Source organism: Lactuca serriola, chromosome 6 (assembly GCF_051521515.1).
Source record: "Lactuca serriola cultivar US96UC23 chromosome 6, Lser_US96UC23_V15, whole genome shotgun sequence".
Classification (NCBI taxonomy): Eukaryota; Viridiplantae; Streptophyta; class Magnoliopsida; order Asterales; family Asteraceae; genus Lactuca; species Lactuca serriola.
Window position 1 is genome coordinate 934,321 of NC_136413.1, and position 22,294 is coordinate 956,614.

The 22,294-nt window shown below is 38.8% G+C and overlaps 1 long non-coding RNA gene across 1 annotated transcript; it reads left to right on the top strand.

Moving 5' to 3' along the window:
* Window positions 1-307: 307 nt before the first annotated feature.
* LOC145056519 (uncharacterized) lies at window positions 308-2,980 on the top strand. The gene is made up of 2 exons (XR_013685815.1): window positions 308-988; window positions 1,280-2,980. It is a non-coding gene; the product is annotated as an uncharacterized LOC145056519 (long non-coding RNA).
* The last annotated feature ends 19,314 nt before the right edge of the window (window positions 2,981-22,294 follow it).

Here is a 22,294-nt window from a genome sequence, read left to right on the forward strand (position 1 = left end):
GATGGTGTAGATCTGTGCATTCTGGCACAGAATAGTTAGCAAAAACAAAATAACCTAAACATATATATATATATATATATATATATATATATATATATATATATATATATATATATATATATATATTACAATTGGACAATTCTTAGGAACAGTAAACTATATGGTGGTTTGGCAGAAATGATCCTTCGTTTATAGTGGTGTGTCATATTTTGGCTTTGTTTGTTCTTTTAGGTTTTTACCATTTACTCTCTGCCCTTAAAGGTCACCGCCAGAGTTAGCCAATAAAAACGAGATGGGTGTACATACACCTGTTAAGCACTGCTTTTTTCATCGATTCTAGGATAAATACCATTTTTGCTTATCCGCTTCTTGTGTGTGGATTTTAAAATCGAAACAATCTGAGGCGGTATGACAAACGGAGCAAAGTGAAACAATCGGAGGCGACAGACAGAGAACCCCTACTCCCACTCCCTCTTTGCCTTTGACGACCACCTTCGTGTATACGCTTTCACTTCCATTCTCTGCAATCAAATCATGTGCCTTTCTCTCTGCTTTTGATTTCTCCTATCGTTGTCCCCCTCATCCCGAGATTTGACTTCTCTATATGAATGGTCGTTTACCGACAGCAAACCACCAGCCGCGCCACCAACTCTTGCTTCCTCTTTTTGTCTATACCGCAAACAAACGCAAACCCTAGCCTTAGCTATTGTTGTCACCGCCTTCGGTCCGGGTTCCGGTGAAACCACCCTAGCCTAAAGCACTGATCACACCAAATGACCGCCGCCACCACAGTCGACACCACCCTAAACCATCCCACCCACCTTCAACCTATTTTTAATTCCTCTACTTGCTTTTATGTGTTAATATTATGTCAAAAGCTCGAATCCTTCACTAACTTTCTAATTTTTCATCCTTACAAGCCATGAAATGGCAGGACCTTGAAATAAAGCACCCAACAATGAAGCCATATGAAATTCCATGGATAAAGGTCTGTATCTTTATGTTCTTTGTGCTTTTTGTTAGTTTTGAACACCAACTGTACAATAAAAATCCTCAACGAAAGCTTTGGTCAACAGTGTGTTTCTTCCAACTAAGTCATGATCGAATGAAATCCTTGATTTCTTCATTGAAAAACAAAATAAAGTAAAACCTAGAATCTTGAATTTTGGGGGAAATTCAAAACGACATAAGATGACCATTATCGATCAGACTCATAATTTGGAATCATGTTTCTATTAATATAGAATTTCTTAATAACATGTGTTATGATATTTTGCAGATCATTCTCTGTTATCAGTGGTTGGAGGACAGCTTGCAGCTAGGAAAGAAAGTTAATTAGGAATTCAACTAGAGCTGCTTTGACCCAACATTTTGCTCTCCGGAATAATGCAGCAGAAATGTAGCTGCAAATATAGTTTTCTTTATTTTATATTGGCTATATAATAAGAACAGAATAATAATAAAACAAAAAATTAAAATATTTATAAAGAAGGAAGCTAAAAGACAGTGGCAACAATGATTGTAATGGCTTTAGGGATGCCTCTTGCACACATTACAATGGGACACTCAACTCTAATATGGTTCTCTTTTATGTCCCTAACAATGTTCCACATGTATGGTTAGTTATGCTTCTATTTCTTATTGGAAAATCATATATATATATATATATATATATATATATATATATATATATATATATATATATATATATATATATATTTCGTTCATGTTGTGTAGGTAATTACAAATTTTTTAGGTGCCTTAATGTCACTACATTAAACTATGAAAGAAGCTAAATTCTTTTGTCGCATTTTATGGAGACTGATGGAGGTGATTTCCATATCCCTCTCTTACAACATTATAGTTTATTAATAAATTAATAAACATAATTGCATTTTTTTAGTTCTATTTCCAAAAGAGGTCTCTTTTATAAATTTTTAGAATAGATAAGGATTAGACAAGAATACTAATTTTAAATTATGCTATGACAAAATTTTGAAGCTTATAAATTGCTTCATGTGTTTTATGTATCAAACTTATCATGTTTGTTTAGATTAAAAAAAAAAGAAGTATGAGTATGAGTGGTAAAAAAAAAGGAATGGTTTTATATTTCTAAGGAATGGTGCAATAAAATTATAATAAGGTTATTTTGGTCCTTTTATTGATTTTGATGGAATTTGTGAAAATAAGATAAAAGGGCAATGTAGTCTTTCTCTAATCATTGTCAATTGTCAAATGAGATTGGATTATTAAAGCTTGTATGGATTTTTATGATTTTACAAGGCAATGAGGACAATATATCAATGTGATAATCTAAAGTACTGGGAAAAATTAGAAATAAAGGGCATTGTGGTCTTTTTATGGTTAATGTTTATTTGTCATTAGAAATAGCTTTTTACTTGCCATTAGAAAAAGGAATCCCAATCCATCTCTTAACCTTTAATAAGCCATCTTTTCTATCACTTATTTTTTTGCGTCCAAAATCTGAATTATGACGACTTGGTAAATGTAGTAAATAGCAATGTAATTTGAATTTGCATGTTTTTCCTTGTTTTTTTACAGTTTGTTTTGATCTTTTTACCAAAGAAAGAAAATTCCCATTGTTGGGACCAGGATCCTTACAACATCCAGGATCCTCAAATATCCAGGATACTCAGCAACATCAAGATCCCAACTAATTACCGTTATTGTTATTATTATTATTATTATTATTATTATTATTATTATTATTATTATTATTATTATTACTTATAACGGTCATATTTCGTCTATAACTAACTTATGTATAGAAATAGTCAAATGAAGACCTATTCTTAACGAAAAAGCGTTTCAACAATGCAAAAGACCCAGAATACTTGGTCAAATAATGTTCATGAAGCTGGTCATAGAGGATCCTAGAAATATCAGATATCTTGTTAGCTAGCTTAGAGTATAAATTGACACTTGTATTCTGCACATAATACACTATTCTTTAGCTCAATCTTACTCTACAAAATTCTCTAGTTATTCTTGTTGGATTAGTGTCTAAGTCCATAACTATTTTGGTATGTACTTGACCCGATGGTGCATGGTCTTTTTGGGTTGCCTTCACCAAAGCAACTTGATAGGATGAATTATGAAGAGAAATGATTAAATATGATTTATTAATATATTATGAGAATAATATATTAAAGGAGAAATCATATTGTTTAATTAATATTAGTCAATAATTAATTGGTAATTAGTTTTGTGACTAAAAGAGATTAATTAAACTTAAGGGACTGGAATTGTAATTATAAGATAATTGCAATTTAGGCCATGGATTATCTTAAATCAAGAGGTGGACGAATTCTTATGAGAAGCCCATAAGGAAATCGTCCAAGGGCTTGATTAAAGGAGTCTATGGGTTGCTTAGGGCTTAAGCAACCAAATTAGGGTTTCCTTGTTAGATAACCCTAATAGCCTCACTATATAAAGAACCCTTAAGGTTAAAAAACGTGGGGAGCTTCTTTTCTAAGGTTAGAACACGTTTTGGGCAGCCTCCATCCTCTCTCCTCTTCATCCTCTTGCTTATGGTGTTTGTGAACCATTAGAGGAGTGACACTTGTGACTCTAAGCCTTCCAAAGTCAATTCAAGGAGGAATTGGGATTGTTATTGCTACATAACAATCAAGGTAACATTATAAACCTATTCTAATATCTAATATGATTACTTGTATGCTAGAATTAGGGTTTATAGTCTTGGACTCAAAGCATGTACAATAGAGAAACCTAGATCCAAGCATTAGGGTTTGTATGAGCACATAGGATGTCTTATGACCAAAACCCATCAGTGGTATCAGAGCCTAGCTTGGTTTCAATTGTATTGATGCATTGTATAACTGGAAAATTCGTTTTTTAGGTTTCTGGAGGCTGGACTCGCCGAGTCCATAGCTGAACTCGCCGAGTCCATGCTGACTCGACGAGTCCAGGCTTGACTCGACGAGTCAACTCATCACATGGAGGGTTTCTCGGGTTTTCTTGCTGTTTTTGCTTATGGATTGTTACCTTATCATGTTAGATCAATATTAATCCGATTATATGATATATTTGACTATAATTTTGATCTAATTGAAGATATTTATCAATTAATAAGATAATTGTTTCCTTATGTGATAATTGATTAATTATTTTGAGTAAATTGATAAATTGTTTTGCAAGAAATCATTAAATAAATCAAATATGGATAATTATGTGATTAAATGTTAATTTGAATTATTTGTTATTTGATCCTTGTTGTTATGAAAAGTTTCATATTTTGCCTTTAGGTTTTATAGTTTAAATTTGAACCCAAAAGTTTTGTTGTTTTGAAATTTAAATAGTTGAAACCCTAATGTTTTGAAAAAGGTTTCAAAATTTGCCCTCAAGTTTTGGAATTTAAATTTTGATTAAATGGTTTAATTTTGATGTATATTTAAATTCTAAACCCTAATGTGTTGAAATGTTTCAAAACTTGCCCTCAAGTTTTGGAATTTAAAAAGTTGATTAAAAGTTTAATTAGGAATGTTAAATTCTTAAACTCTAGTATTTTTTTGAAAAAGTTCAAATCACACCCTTATGGTTTTATTAATTAATTAAGGAGTATAATTAAAAGAGGATTAATAAATCCATAAAAGTTAAGGTTTACAATTTAATTGAATTAAAAGTATAATTGTTAAATTAGACCACCTAATATTTTAAAAGTATAAAATACACCCTATACTATATATAACATTAAAAGTCTAACATTATATATATGTATGAGTAAAAGTCAGTCTTACCGTTAGTAGGCCTCATTCACGAAGCTGGTCTATAAGGGGTGTTTAAGGAAATTGCCTATAAAATGGCGATTGAATGGGTATCCACTCTTACCCACCGCACTCTTGACTAGTGGAGGGTCGTTAGCCGAACGGGTAGGATAGGACGAAACCTTCCATTATAAGTATAATGAATTATAAAAGTAACTAAATGTTTTTAAAATTCCCAATCTTAGTTACTTAGGCAAAAGTGAATTGATGCAATTTCATGAAATTACACTTTGTGCCCTTGCGAAGAAGTTAGTGGAGCGTGTGTGGTTTACCGGCACACTAAATGGGTCTAAGCAAAGGTAGCAAAGGGTGACTCAATGTTGGTCATAGTTCGGTGGAGCGTGTGTGGTTTACCGGCACATCGAATAGGTGACTGTAACATGTGAGGGCACCATGTAAGTTTGCATGGTTATTCACACCCGCTTTTTGATCCTCGGCATCCCAGTCACAAACAAGAGGGGCATATCGAGATTTAAACATGCCATTGAAAGTTCAATGAATCTCAAAGAATCTAGGAGTTTCATAGATTTAAAACTTAAATTCATTTTCGTTTTTCGTGGTGGAAATTAGTGAATCGTCATTCACTTACCTTCAAATATTCTGCAATTTGGGTTACGACATCCCTCTCCCGAGTTGTAGAATATTGTGTTGGGTCCTAGCCTTAGTATCTCATTTGGGTGATTTACTAAGGACTCAATCAATCAACTAACTTGAATTCGTTTTCTCCCGTTTTGTAGATGTCAAAGTTTGACAACTATGGTCTTCTCAAATCCCGTGGAACAAGCATTCCACATGAAGATGATATTCCACGATTCGATCGAGGAACAAGAGATCATGCTTCCTTTCCTCCTCCTCCTCCAATTATTCTCCCTAACCCACAAGTTCAAAGGCTTGAAAAGTTCAAGATCACTCAATCCCTTTTGGCAAGTAAACATAAAGAAGGAAAGCCGGTGTCGCACGTCCTAGGGATGAAGTCACACATTGATAGGTTAAGAATGTTGGGATCTGTTGTCTGTGAGGAAATGGCTGTTGATTGAGTTCTTCAGTCACTTCCTAACTCATATAGTGAGTTCGTAAGAGAGTACTATATGATGAACTACGACGTGACCCTTATAGATCTCACCTATATGCTTATTGCTGCTGAATCAACAATGATTTGGCGCAATAGAAAAGCAAAGTTGATCTGCCTTCGAGACCTCTATGGATGTAGACAATGGCAACGAAAGACATGCAATGATTGAAAAGTTTGATCATAAGAGAAATGCGATGTCTGAAGTAGTTCCATGTCCTGTTCCGATAGAGTCGATTTGTTTTTATTTCCAAGAGAAGGGGCATTGGAGACGAAGTTGCCATATTTACCTAAGAGATCTAAGAGATGGGAGAGTCAAAACGTATGGCTCTAATTTAGAAAAAATCCATTGACTAACTCTTTTAAGCTTCATTCTAGATTCTGAATACATAATGTGATAAGATTACAATTGATGTTTTTGTAAGATCGAAGAAAAGAAAGGAAGATTAAGGGAAGAAGTGAGCAGAATCTAACCGTGAAGGAATGGATTTCGATCGCATTTCTTGAAGATTAGATTCTTGAGCTACTACTTAGAGTTAGAATTAGATTGCTAAGAAAGATGTATTAGCATAAGTTTTTCAATAAGTTACATTGTAAGGACAAATTTTTCCGCAATAAAATAAATTTTGATTTTAAATTTTATTTATTTATCCTTACAATGGCGTGCATGAAAAATTGATGTTAAAATGTTTCTATTATTAGCAATAATGGATTTGGTTCGTATTATGTTATTTATGGAAAGTCGAGAATTTACCAAATAGGGAGAGTTTCTCATCGCCCAAGTTTCAATTGGACAGAAATTTGGAATCATGCAACTTGGTTGCACGATGAATGAGAAATTTCATATTTGGAAATTAGACTAATTCATTGACAAAGTGTCAAGTGAAGGACTTGGAGATCGAATACACAAAGTTGCGTGTTGATCAACTCCACCATAAGAGTAATAAAGATATTCGTCATGATTACTAAAGGTTTATGTTGAGTTGAAGATTCGTTCAAGGGTTGCGTCTTTGGGCTCGGCTATTTGTCTATTTATTTTGTACTCCGGTTTGGGCCTGTCCAACCGAGAGCCCGTTAGGTTTATTATATAAGTATATGCTTGCATGCATATTAGGTTAACGATCTATCGGTCTAGAGTATAACGATAGTATTACAGATTTCTTTGATCGTTCTTGTAAACCTACTAATCCTCTACAGTTGATGTTCTTAATCGAGCTCTTCTGAGGGTTTTGTTTTAATCATTCGACACGTTTGATTCATTCTTGACTTGTTCTTATTTTCGTGTTCTTGCTGTTTTATATTTACTTACCTGTTTAAGATCTAATCGATCTTCAAGATTAAAGTTTTAATCTCATCAATTGGTATCAGAGCAGGAGGCTGTGTAATCGATACACATCTTTTCTGTGAAAAGGTTTCAATTAGGGTTTTTCCGCAATTACTGATATTTATTGAGCCGTCGTCTCATTATTGACGTATCTTGATATTTATTGTTTTGCCCTAATCTGCTTTATTACAAGTCTGATCTTTGAACAGGTTTTTCGATCATAATGGACGAGTCGCAATCAAATCCTATTAATATTTCCAACAGCATCGGTTCAACCACGAAGATTCCAATCCTATATACCCATGACTATGAAGTCTGGGCGCATCACTTCGAAGACTACGTGATAGGATCTGAGGATAATTGATACCTCATATGGGAAGCAATCATTAATGGACCTTTTTCTCATTCTGCAACGTCCAGGATCATTAAAACTCAAAAGGAGTACAATGATCTGCTGAAGGATGTTAAAGATATTGCGCAAGATGAAAAGGATAAATTCCAGTGCAATATCAAGGCATTAAGATTGATAAGATTCGCCCTTCAGTCCGACACCTTTAGGTTGGTCAGCTCATGCACGACGGAAAAGGAAGTTTGGGATAGAATTCGTGAACTATACTCTACAGACGAGGATCTTGAACATTCTATCCAAACCTTGCTCTTATCTGAGTTTGGAGAATTCAGGCAAGGAGCCGAAGAAACAGTGACCCAGACGTTCGATCGCTTCAATCATCTTCTCAGCAGGATGATCAAACATGACATCGAAAGGAAGCTTATCGAGCAGAAGGTTACGTTCTTAAATGGTCTGAGGTCTGAATGGAGAGCAGTGGTGTCTACAGTCAAAGCCCATGAGCAGTTTAAATCATACTCTTTGGCGAAACTGGTGGGCATTCTCAAGTCCTAGGAGAAGATTGTGCTGCAGGAGAAGAACGTTGTTTCAAGCCTTGGTTCGCTGGCCCTCCTGTCAAAAAGTAAAGCTGTGATGGAGGATGAAGACCTCAACTTGGAGGAGTATGACCTCACGTCTGAGGATTATGCTATGATGGTGTCTAACCCCAAGAGGTTCATAAAGAAGAGATTCCCCAGCAACAAAAACCGAAACTGGCAGGGGAGTTATAGTTCAGAAAAGGTTAACAATGAATCGAAGGTTGAAGAGCCCAAGAAGGAACCGAAGGCGGATGGTGATTCTGGAGTAAGCTGTTACTACTGTGGTGGGAAAAACCACTATGCTAAAGATTGTGTCCTCAAAAAGATGGCTGAAAAAGATGAGGAAAAGGATGAGGAGGCTGTGCTGCAGAAAAGGCTTGATGAGATGAGAAAGAAGAAATCTACTGCTAACCCTTCCATGAATGCTCTTATTGTGCAGGGTTCGGTTGCTGATGACGAGTTCGGTAGCGTGGAAGTTTGGTCAACCGACTCAGAAGACGACGAAGTGAGAAAGCCTTCTCATGGAAAAGCTTATGTGGCAAAGGAGGAAAGCAGTGGAGGACGATGCTTCATGGTGTCCGATGTATCTCAGTTGAGGGGATACAGCACTGATGGTGGAAGCAATGAACCGAAGGAGCAGCAGGATATGTGCTTCACGGCCAAACCACTCAGCCAGCAGTTCAATGAGCTTGATGAACTGATCAAGAAGGTACAATCGGTTTTTGTTTCATTTAAAGTACCACAATCCTCATATGAGAAAGAACTAAAAAATGTTAATACAAGAATTTCTCATCTAGATAGTAGCTTAACTCAAACTCGATTCACCAATTCTAACCTAACTGATCAATTAAGCAGGGTGTCTTCGAAGAGTGAGGAGCGGCGGATGTGGATCGAGTTGAAGGAGTCTGAATTAGTTAAAATAAAAGACGAAAACATTTATTTACAAAGAGACAATTTAAAGTTGTTAAAACAGCGGAATGTTTTTTGTTTAATTGCAAAACGTCTTTATTCTAATATTACTCAGCTTCACTTGGACTGTGAAATAGGCCAAAAGATCCATCGCATGATTTTGCCCTTCCTTGAGTTTAAGGAGGATGAAATTGATGCTGAAGCCTATAACTGTGAGAGTGTGATATCATCTGATGATGTCAATCCGACCTACATGTATGGACTGGACAAAATTGAGTCCTTCATTAAATCCAAGGACCACAAGGACATGCTTAAAAATCTTTTGGATGAAAATGATAGACTTAAACTGAGAACCGAAACCATACAAAAATTTGACTCTTTAAACGCCAACTTGAGCTCAGAAAACAAAATTGATGTTGAAAATGCATCTGAGCTTAATGAGGATGACAACATGAGTGAAATTTCTGTAGAGGACACGGTTGACTGCTCAGAATTTGTAAAAAGCGAACCTGAAAACCACAAGAATCTAATTTCTGAAAATTCAGTGGAGTTCGCTCGACTGTCCCAACAAAAGTCCCTGATCTTAGCAGAAAAAGCGGTTGTATATCAAAAGGTCAGGACCACTCCAAATCAAGTGTACAAGGTCACTGGAGTAACCAAACATCAGACCGCTGAACTCACAGCTATTGTGAACGAAGACAATGCTGATGGCTGTGATGAGTATTTCTGGTCAGCTTCAATAGATAATGCAAACGAAACGGTAGGCTTATCAGAAAGAACCTCATGGATGAGTAAAGGTAGGTACATACCAGAACCCTTGAATAAGCCAGACAATTTCGATGAACCAAGCACCAATGGTACGAAAGACATTCCTCAAGAGAATGAAAGTTCGGCAAAAGAAGACATTCCCTCTAGTTCCTCAGTTCAAAGTGAAACTCCTACAGTTCAAAGTGAACCAGCCAAGGAGAAACCGAAAATGAAAGCCAATATTCATCATCAACCGAAGCAGATGAGGAATAAGAAACGTGAAAGGAACCAGAGATACAGGAAGAATCTCTCTGAAAGGAAACAATTCTGGCAATCCCATAATGCATATTTCTCTCATCAAGACAAGAATCTGACGTTTGAGAACAATCCTGTCAAAAAGCATGAGAGCCACAACAACCGAAAGCCAAGGTTCGGTTCAGAAGAGAATACCAACCGAAAGCAAAGGTTCGGTTCTGAGATTGACTCCAACCGAAAGCAAAGGTTCGGTTCACAGAACGATTCCAACCGAAAGCATAGGTTCGTTTCTGAAGTCAAAAGAGATCAAAAGCAAAAGGATCACCAAGAGTCTCCAGCCAAGAAGTCATCTCAACCTAAGCCCACTCCTTCTCAATCATCTAATTCTTCCAATTCATCTCCATCTTGCTCTAAAGCTCATTCTGTTCGATCTCAAAAATCTCATTCGTCAGCTGAACAAAAAGGCAAACAGAAAGTTAATGCATCCAAACCAGAGTCTAAACCGAACGCACCTAATCCTAATAAGATCAAAGTTTTTACCATTAAAAAGAAAGATGAAACAACACTTATAAAACGAACATATCTTGTTGACATCTCTCTTACTGTTCCTGTTCCTATGAAAAGCTCACGTGGGCCCAAGAAACTTTGGGTTCCTAAATCTGCTTAATTTTTGCAGGTTATAAGTGACGAGCAGTTCGACGAAGAATGGTACATAGATAGTGGCTGCTCGCGTCACATGACAGGAAGGAAAGAAGAGCTCAGGGAATACAGGTCTCTTTCAAATAGTGGCAACGTCAAGTTTGGAAACAATTCTTTCGGCACCATAAAGGGATACGGGATGATAACTAATGGTGACTTTACTATAAGGAAGGTGGCTTATGTGGAAGGACTACAACACAACCTCATCAGTGTATCTCAGCTTGTTGGAGGTACAGGTCTCAAAGTCTCATTCGATGATGAAGGTTCTGAAATTATTGAGAAGAAAACAAAGAAAGTAATTCTCAAGTCGGAGCGTAAGGGTGAAATGTTTCCTCTAAACCTTAAACCCATCAAAGGAAACCCAGCTGTATGTTTATTATCAAAAGCTCAATTTGACGAAAGCTGGTTGTGGCACCGAAGACTCTCTCATCTCAACTTTAAAGATATCAACAGACTTGTCACTGGAGGTCATGTTAGGGGCCTTCCATTGCTCAAGTTCGACAGAGATCATTTGTGTGCTGCATGCGAAATGGGGAAGCAGAGTCGTCAAAGTCATCCATCTGTAATTAACACAAAAGTTGATGAACCACTCGAATTACTTCATATTGATTTGTGTGGTCCATCATCTATCGAAAGCATCGGTGGTAGCAAGTATATTCTTGTTATTGTTGATGACTTTTCACGATTCACATGGGTGTTCTTTCTAAAGCTCAAATCTGAAGCGACTCATAAGCTGAAAGTATTCATCAAGCAGATTGAAGTACAGCTCAAGAAGGTCGTTCGCAACATCAGGAGTGACAATGGTCTGGAATTCAAGAACAGGGAATTTGAAGAATTTCTAGCAGAAAAGGGAATAAGTCACAACTTCTCAGCTCCCTACACACCTCAACAGAACGGAATTGTCGAAAGACGAAACCGATCTTTGTGTGAAGCTGCCCGAACTATGCTAAGTTTCGCTTCCTTACCTCTTTATTTTTGGGCTGATGCTATTTCTGCTGCTTGTTTTACACAGAACAGGTCTTATCTCAACAAACGATTCACGCTCACACCATACGAGATTCTAAACAACAGAAAGCCCAATGTGAAATTTTTCCATGTGTTCGGCTCACGGTGTTTCATCTTTAACTCTAAAGAACACCGCAACAAGTTCGATGTCAAAGCCGACGAGGGAATCTTTCTGGGCTACTCTCTCACATCCAAAGCATACAGGGTCCTAAACAAGCGTTCGAGAAAAATCGAAGAGACATATTACGTGACCTTTGATGATAGCTATGTTAAAAAGCTACAGGCCAAAGACGACACAGCTAGGGAAATCTTTCCTCAAACTGGCCAGGTCACAGTCTCGATCGCTAATCTATACGAGAAGTTTCTGGAGCTATTTGACGAACCAGAGAAAGCTTCTTTCTCAGAAGCAGGTGCAGCTGACAACAAGGTAGACCACATGAAGCAAATTGTCGAAGAAGCTGCCAGGAGAATGAATGAAGGAGGATCGAATTCTGATGAACCTCCATCCAACGATGCTTCAGTCGAGGGGGAGCCAAGCTCACATGTCGAGGGGGAGCCAAGCTCACATGTTGAGGGGGAGCCACGCTCTACAACTGCAACCGAAAGTGCTTCTCCAACCGAAAGTGCTTCTCCAACCGAAGGTGCATCAACGCCTGAAAGTCCAGCACCACAAGAAACCTCTGAACCTCAAGTTTCTCATAGCTCATCAATCGAGGGGGAGCATGATGATATGACGATCGACTACGAAAGCCAATCCGAGCCAGAAGAAATGATCAATGCTGAACTAGACCCAACCTTTGATCCAAATTATCCTCCTCTTACCAAATGGACCAGAGATCATCCTATCTCTCAAGTGGTTGGTGATGTCTCTGAAAAGGTTCTGACCCGATCACAACTGAAGACAAAACAGACATCCTTATTTTCAAAGGTTGAGTTTTGTATGTTTAACTCATTCGTATCAAAAGTTGAACCGAAGACAGTTAACACTGCTCTTGATCACTCCGATTGGGTTCAAGCAATGCAAGACGAACTGAACGAATTTGAGAGGAACAAAGTCTGGCGCCTCATTCCAACTCCTCCAGATGCCTCGGTTGTTGGTCTCAAATGGGTCTTTAGGAACAAAATGGACAAGGAAGGGAATGTTATAAGGAACAAATCTCGTATGGTAGTAAAGGGATATTGTCAGGAGGAAGGGATTGATTATGAAGAGACTTTTGCTCCCGTAGCTAGGCTGGAATCTGTCAGAATATTTCTTGCTTATGCTGCCCACAAAAACTTTGAAGTTTTCCAAATGGACGTCAAGTGTGCATTTCTTAACGGAGAACTCGAAGAAACCGTGTATGTGGAGCAACCTCCTGGGTTCGTGAATGAAAAATATCCAAATCATTGCTACATTCTGGATAAAGCGGTGTATGGCCTCAAACAAGCTCCGAGAGCCTGGTATGAAACGCTAACTAAATTCTTAAAGATGTCTAAATTCAAACAAGGTTCGGTTGACCCAACCTTCTTTCGCAAAAAGGAAGGTAACCACCTTATGATAGTTCAAATTTATGTCGATGACATCATCTTTGGCTCAACGAATCCCAGCCTAACAGCTGAATTTAGAAAGCTGATGGAGACTAAATTTGAAATGAGCTCAATGGGTCCTATTAACTTTTTCCTTGGTTTAAATATTAGACAGGGACCCGAAGACATCTTTATCAATTAGGAAGCTTACACGAAGACTCTCCTAGCAAAGTTTGGTATGATGGGAGACTCCAAAGTCAAAGTCCCAATGGCATTCGGCACCAAGCTAACTCCATCCCTAGACAAACCGGCTGTTGATATCACGCTCTATTGTCAAATGATAGGCTCACTAATGTATCTTACTGCTAGCAGGCCTGACATCATGTTTTCTGTGTGTTATTGTGCTCGATTTCAGGCAAACCCACGCGAACTTCACATGCTTGCAGTGAAGAACATCTTACGCTATCTCAAGCAAACCACCTCCTTAGGTCTATGGTATCCTTCCAACTCAGGCTTCTTCGTTCAAGCCTATTCAGATGCTGACCTTGGAGGATGTGGACTCGACAGAAAAAGCACTACTGGTGGCTGTCAATTCCTTGACGGGAAGTTGGTTAGCTGGCAATCCAAGAAACAAACGTGCGTGTCGTTGTCTACTGCCGAAACGGAATACATAGCCGCTGCATCCTGCACCTCTCAAGTGATTTGGATCCAAAGTCAACTTCGAGACTATGGACTCAATATGAAGAAGATCCCACTATATTGTGACTCTGAAAGTGAAATTAGGATCTGTCATAATCCAGTGCAACACTCTAAAACCAAACACATAGCACTGAGGTATCACTTCATCAAAGATCACGTGGAAGATGGAAACGTCGAAGTTCACTTCGTAAGAACCACTGATCAACTGGCTGACGTCTTTACCAAAGCTCTTCCTGAAGCATCATTCAACAGAATACTGCAAGGGCTAGGTATGATGGAATCAGAGTCAGTACCTCACACTACCTCTCAACCTCAAACGTAAGAAGCGAAATTGACCGAATGTTCAGGTTCGGTTAAATAATCTGACTCGCTCATCACCACAAAGGTAGTTTTCTTGTTTGTATATTTCTTGTACAAAATTGTTTTTCTTATTGTTAAAAGTATTTTCTGATTGCATGTCTAAATTCCTTGGTTTCTTAAAATTTTCCAAAACCGAAACCTACCGAAGGTTCGGGTTCGGTTTCTTAAAATTTTCCAAAACCGAAACCTACCGAAGGTTCGGGTTCGGTTTCTTAAAATTTTCCAAAACCGAAACCTACCGAAGGTTCGGGTTCGGTTTCTTAAAATTTTCCAAAACCGAAACCAACCGAAGGTTCGGGTTCGGTTTCTTAAAATTTTCTTGAACCGAAACCAACCGAACGCTCGGGTTCGGTTTTTCAAAATTTTCTGGAACCGAAACCAACCGAACGCTCGGGTTCGGTTTTTCAAAATTTTCAGGAACCGAAACCAAACGAACGCTCGGGTTCAGTTTTTCAAAATTTTCAGGAATCGAAACCAACCGAACGCTCGGGTTCGGTTTTTCAAAATTTTGTTGAACCGAAACCAACCGAACGCTCGGGTTCGGTTTTTCAAAATTTTGTTGAACCGAAACCAACCGAACACTCGGGTTCGGTTTTTCAAAATTTTCTGGAACCGAAACCAACGGAACGCTCGGGTTCGGTTTTTCAAATTTTTCCTAACCGAAACCAACCGAATGTTCGGGTTCGGTTTTTCAATTTTTTCCAAAGTTTTTTTTTTCTAAGTCTTATTATTTTTTTATCTTACTTATTATTTTTTTATTTTTTATTATTTTTTTATTATTTTTTTTATTTTTTCTTTTATTTTTTTTTATTTCTTTAATATATCTCCAAAAACTCCAAAAATATTTTTCTCTTTTATTTTTCTGTGTGTTCATTCGTTTATGGGGGTATAATTGTTGGATTACTTAAGTGTCCCTAGAAGCATGCTGCTGTATGTGTCCCAAGCCTCATAAGATTTTGAATAATAGCCTTCATGACCTGGTATATACAAACCTTGTCTTCCCAATAAGGCTACCACATTTATTCTAATCGTGAGCTACCTCACTCTCTTCTCACATGAGTTAAGAGTTTTCTGCTTGGTCCTTCTTTACGCAGCAGAGGTACTTTAATTTCTTACACCATCTCCATTACATTTCTCCACTACATTCGTTTCATCAACGTAACCCTTGAGACTCTCAGAAATTACCACTGAGGTTTATGGTTACACAACATCTGTGTTTATGATCTTAGTTTCGTGTCACTACGAGCTGAGTGAAACCTAAAATTTCAACACCAAATCTGAATTGACGGTGAACAATTAATTTGCTCAAGTTTTCACCAAAGAATTGACGAATGTACCTTTATGAAATCTCAAATTTTATTTTGTGTGATTCCTATGAAATTGTTAAACACCATAACATTTCTTCCCTTGGGATCCAGTTTTTATTTTTTTTTGAGATTTTATATTTTCCAAGCCAATTTAATATTAATTCCCACCTACTTGTTCAACAGACTACACCGGTCTCACAAGTACTTTGATCACTTTCTTTCTTATTTCACGATTAGAATTGATGCATCAAAGCGAAAGCCACCCTGAAGTAGCCTAATTAAAAGAAGCCTTTCAACATTTATTAATAAGTGTTTGATCGTAATTTAACGGGAATCCACATTAACACTTTCAGGTCTCTCTTGATCTTGAAGGAAGAGATTCGTGCCCGGGATCATTAGTTTCGTGTCATTATTGACATCACAGTCATTCCTAAAAAAAAAGAGTTGCTTTATTTCTTTTCTTTTTTACACTCTTTGCACGAAAATCTTTGATTTTCCAAAATTCCGTTACTAATTAATTTTAGGCTGATTTATTGCATTGGTGGTTAATAATTAAGACGTGGTCAACAATCATCCACGTGGGCAATTTATTCAAAAGATGCGATTCAAAAAGATAAGACGAAGGGTTGCTGACTCAGGCGGGAAATAAAAGGATTGAATTTCAACCGGTGGTAAAAAGGGGCGCGTGTGAATTTGAAACGCCCATACTTTTCCTGACATCATGGACGCGTGTGCGAAATTCAAGCGACACCCCTCTGGCAATTAAAGGCGCGTGAGGATTTGAAACGGTATGTTCTGAAACGGCGCTTGTTGGGTGGCGTGATCCTAGGAATCTGACACTCTCTCTCCTACGTGATCATCGCACGCCTCAACTGTCACGCATCTGTCATTCCGGAAACCTTTTTGTATTTCCATAGAAGATTTGAAACGATTTTTCTCTCTCCTTTCACCCACTATAAAAGGCAGTCTTCACTACCATTTACCTCTTTACTGCTTCAAAATTTACAAGAGAGCAAAAACTCGAAAAAGCTTTACTGTTCATCTTCTTCTTCCTACCTTCAACAATGGCATAATCATCTTCCGTCCATGCTACCTCACATATACTACCCATTCGCCCTCAACAATGCTTGGTGATCGATCTAAACCCTCTGGCGTACGACTCTTACATGTCGCCGATCATCGAGTGCCTGAAGTACTCCCAAATCGCTCCAGCTCTCTCCAGGATTGAGTCTGTGCCAATGGTGGTTCTCTCGCAGGTGTATGCGACTGCCTATTATGACAAAGCCGTCGAGCGGGTGTTCTTCGAGGTTGCTGATCACAAGACCTCTATTTCTCGACAGCGATTTGGTACTTTGCTTGGTTTGGCTGCTGACCCATCGAGAATTAATCCGGAGACGATTCCGATTGGGCATCTTTATAATATGTTCTATAACATGGGGTACACGGAGGCGCTCGTCTCCGTCGCAAAGTTCAAGAAGTCCTGCTTGCCGCCGCAGTGGAACGGCATGTTCACAGTCCTCTTCAAGGGCTTGTCTGAACGGAGCTCAGGATCTGATGGTGCTAGTCGACTGTTCTTGTCGATTATGTACGCAGTTTACAACGGAGTCAACCTCGACTTTGGGTTGGTCCTCTGGCAACAGCTCATCCAGAGCCTTTCTTCTTCATCACGACATTCCGAGGTGTCGTTTGCCCGGTTTTGGATTCTTATCACCAAATGGGCGATGGATAAGCTGGATATACCTACTGCTGCTGGTGCAGTGATGTCTTCGGTCGGTACTTTTTATACCACCAAGATAATCGTCTCTGATGCATCCAGGTTCTCTTTCATTGGCTCTATTCCGGAGACAATGTATGGCGACGTCCCATCCGACAGCAGGATCATCCGGACGATCAAAGAGTTCAAGGCATCTGGTCCTAGGGAACTAACACCGAAAATGCTAAAGTCCATCCATGATGCTGACAAACCGGTTCCCAGGGGCAAAAAGGCGGATAAAGGGAAGCAAGCGACCAAAGCTCCTAAAGGTCCTTCTCCCAAGAAGAGGAAACCATCAAAACCTGCCCAGTCCCCACAACCGAAGAGGAGGAAGACTCAACCGAAGCGCAAGCTTGTCATCCCTTCTTCTTCAAGTGACTCTGAAGGCGAGAGTTCGGACTTGGACGACTCTCAAAGAGGCGAAACCCCTCCAAGAGGCAACACCCCTCCCCGATCTCCTACCCCAGATATGGAAATCCATAACTCACCCATTCCTTCACCCACTCAAACAATCCCTACTTCCATTCCCACCATAAACCCCACTACCACTATTCCTCCAACCTCTTTCCCTATACCACCACCCATTTTCACAACTGCAACCGAAACACCACCTGTAACCGAACCACCTCAAACCGAAACCCATACAACCGAACCTACCCACACTCAACCACCACCCGAAACTACCCCACCCCACACTCAACCTGAACCTACAAAACCCACAACACCCCCAGCTTCACCACCCCCACCATCTCCAGATCATGCCTCTGATGGAGATAACCCGTTCCTTGGCGGTGACAACATGACCTTTGATTCGGTCTACTTTAGTCCGTTTCAGGTTCAAAGCGATGAAGAGGATGATGCTCCAGTGACAAAGAAACATTTTAAGGAGCTCAACGAGAAGGTTGATTTGCTTCTTGTGTCATCCACAAACACTCAATCATCTCTCTCTGAAGCCGCTCTTCAGAAGATTGTTGATGCCTTCTCCAGGGCTCAGCATGATTCTGTAACTTCAGCCACTGCCGCAATAGACGCCTCTACCAAAGCCTGTGAGGCAGCGACCGCAAAAGTCGATAAACTATTCTCCGACGCCTCTTCCCTGTTGAAGTCCTTACAGGAGAGTGCGGATTCTACCAAGACAACTTTGGAACCGATTGTTCAGCAATTGGAAAAGTTCGTCTCAACGGAGTTGACATCGTTCGCTACCCTTCGCCAATCCATAAGCGACGACAACTCGGCCCTTCGTGCCTCCATTGATGAGCGCCTCGCTAAGCTTCAGGAGGATCTCGCAGCTGAAAACTCATTGATGGACGTTCTGGCAAGCAAAACCACCGCCTTAAAGGTCAAGAGCACTCAACTATCAAACTCTCAACAACAGCTTGAAGCTCTTCGATCCGAAAGGGAGGTCATCAAGACATGTGTTTCGGATGTACACGCGGCCCTATCTAACATCCTGGAAGCACATGATCCGATTCTGAACCATTCGGTGAGGCGAACCCTTGCTGAAAAGCTTTCTCCTGCCATGGACCTTCTCAGAAAAATCGAAGGCTTACCTAGTTTCGTGTCCAATCCGAAACAAGGGGGAGAAGAGAAGAAGACCGGATCGAAACCACCTCCTTCCTCCAAAGCTACTCACACAACCGAACCACCTCCGACTGGTCAAGCTTCGGGTTCGGGTGTGAAGGATAAAGGGAAAAACATAGCTGAGGAAGAAGATGAAGATGAAGACAAAGAAACCATTGCGGACATGTTGAAATGAAAGAACAATCGCAATGTTGATGAAGATGTAAATCGTGTGGCGCGAGAGGCTGAAGAAGCCGAACGCAAGAAGAAAGAAGCCCACGATCTCCTTGAGAGCAGGAAGACTCTCTTCCCTGCCTGGACTCGGGAGCGAATGATCAAGGAGGCCATAGATACTCCCAGCATCCTATGGCTCGAGCCGGTGATCTCATTCGACTGCTATAATTCTGTCGATTCGCAGTTCGACATGCCGCTGACTCGAAAGGCGTTTATCTTCCACGCCTTCTCAAATATTTATGAAGTCCCTCATCCGAACCCTGAGGTTGGTAGGGAGCTCATCGATTTCTATCTGAAGGCTGCTCGTCCTCAGTATCTAACATGGAGCGCCCAGAAGATAGTGAATGTTCGGGTATTGAAGCCTTACACCGAAGGAAGATTCATCAATGTTCGGTTCAAGGTGATTCGAGGGTCTGCAAAATCTGAACACCTTATATCCCTGGTAGATCTACCGAACCTAAATCCTGATGATTAGATTGTTTTGCATAACATCCTCTTGACGAATGAAGCTGAATATGGTCCGATCATAGACCATCTCAAGAGGATGATTGTCTGTTACATCATGGAGGTAGCCCTAATGGATCAGGAGGTAGCCACTGTCTTCAAGAAGAAACCGAAGATAGCTCCTGTGGGATCGGCTAGTGATCTCAATCAGATGAAAATGGGCAAGATCGACCCGAGACGCAATTCAGTTATGTTCACTAGAGCAGAAGGACAGAAATGTCTCTTTGCTTTAGCTGACAAACATCTTTACACCACTGCTTGTCTAGAGCATGTGTTGTCGATCATCCAAAGGTGTAAAGAGAATACAGCGGATGATGTTAAGTACTTCAATGACATGATCCAGTGGTACATCAGGTTTAGACAGATGATACTGGCTCTTATCTCTCGTCTGTTTAACACCGTGAAGAAGAAAGTACCTGCCTCCGCTGCTGGCCCAAGTAACAAGTGAAGATCTCGCTCCAATTGACGCAAAGGGGGAGATTGTTGAGTTGAAGATTCGTTCAAGGGTTGTGTCTTTGGGCTCGACTATTTGTCTATTTATTTTGTACTCCGGTTTGGGCCTGTCCAACCGAGAGCCCGTTAGGTTTATTATATAAGTATATGCTTGCATGAATATTAGGTTAACGATCTATCGGTCTAGAGTATAACGATAGTATTACAGATTTCTTTGATCGTTCTTGTAGACCTACTAATCCTCTACAGTTGATGTTCTTAATCGAGCTCTTCTGAGGGTTTTGTTTTAATCATTCGAAACGTTTGATTCATTCTTGACTTGTTCTTATTTTCGTGTTCTTGTTGTTTTATATTTACTTACCTGTTTAAGATCTAATCGATCTTCAAGATTAAAGTTTTAATCTCATCAGTTTAGCAAATATGATTATACTTACAAGATTAAGTGTAATTCTGAATTGATTAAAGGGTTTAGATCAATAGCAGAACGAATAAGAAGAATCAAGTAGGCAGAAAGATAAAAGTTTCTCCATTCTAAGAAGATGGGAGAGTACCTTTTATGCTTTATGATAGGTCTTAATGATTAATAACCATATCTCAATTGATCCTCTAAGAGAGTCTTAGTACAATTGTATGTCTAAGAAGAGGAATCAAGAATTGAAGAAATGGTTAAATCAAAAAGTCAATCATACTTCGTTCAAAAACAAGTATTAAAGTTAAGATTGTGACATTGAGTGAAAAGTATTAAAGGTTTATAATATTCATCAAATGTGGAAAGTTGTGATGTCTTGGATAAGACAAAGACCAACTTAGACCAATTTATGAAGTGTTTTGATAAAAACTATACTAACTCTTGAATATTTGTTTGTCAAGAAATGTTTTGACAAGAGAATCTTATATGTCAAGGAGTAAGTGGGAGTTTTAATGGTCTTGAAAGGTTTCAAGAACAAATCAAATAAACCTTATCGATCATCACTAGCACACGAGTTGAAGTTTACAACCTATCGTGTTGACATTATTTTGTTTCTATGCCAATCCAATCGAGTTAATTATGCATGTGAGTTCTATGAGTTCTCATTTTGAACGCATAAGAGGCAAAGCACCTTAATCAATGAAAGGTACATTGATAGGAAAGGGTGAGCTGCTTAACTAATTGGAAGACATGGTGGGCAGCTGTGCTACCATAAGGCAAGAAATCAAGACCAAGAAAGTTCGGTCCATATGAGTTTGAATTTGTCGTAAACTTTAGTTTTGACAAATTCACATGGATAGGAACACATACACCGTTTAAATCTAAGTGTCATAAGATTTCCTCCTTCATGAAAATGACTGTGAGGAAATGCTTTCACTAAGAGAGATTTTAAGAAGATAGTGATTGTAAAATTGCATTCTCAAATTCGATTATGGTTACGGTATCCCTTTCCATAATTTGAATTGTGAGGTTTGGCAATTGTTTACACACACATATGAACTATCTAAGGCAAAGGTGTATAAGTTCAAGAAGCCTTGATAAAAGATTATCAAAGCATCAAGTATTAGAAACATGGACTTAAGAAATTCAATAAGCATTGTTTTTTCTGAAAGTTAAGATGTTTATGAATACATGTCGAAGCTAGTGGGAGCATAAGTGTTATGTTTTATAATAATCATCATGATAGTGGGAGCATAAAAGTTATGATTGTATGATTATTAAGGAAAGTATTGCAAGGTTAGCAATATTAATTATAGAAAACAAGAGTCATACCTTGCAAAGTCGCAATAGTTGAAGAGTTGTTTTGCTATAATTAAGGGAGAGAATATTATGCTTCATTTCAAATCTAAAGGCTTAGGTTGAGACATGTTAATGAATTTAGTCAAAGGTACATAGTGTTTTCTTAAAATTTCGATTATGATTACGACATTCCTCTTCACAATTCGAATTTTGAGAACATAGCAAATAAAACATTGTGCGTCGTGTCCCATACGCTTCGGGTATAGGATCGATTGCAAATGCTTTAATGTTTGACCATTCTAAAATTTTCCAAATGTCGAGCGCATTTAGAGGGAAAAGGGACTAGAATTGGTTTTGACTAAAATAATTAAACAACTATCAAAGGACAATCCAAAGTTTGACAAGGATTGGTCGCTTGTGAGTAGTTGGAAGCATGGTATTGGATGGACCATATCGACATTATTATGAATAGA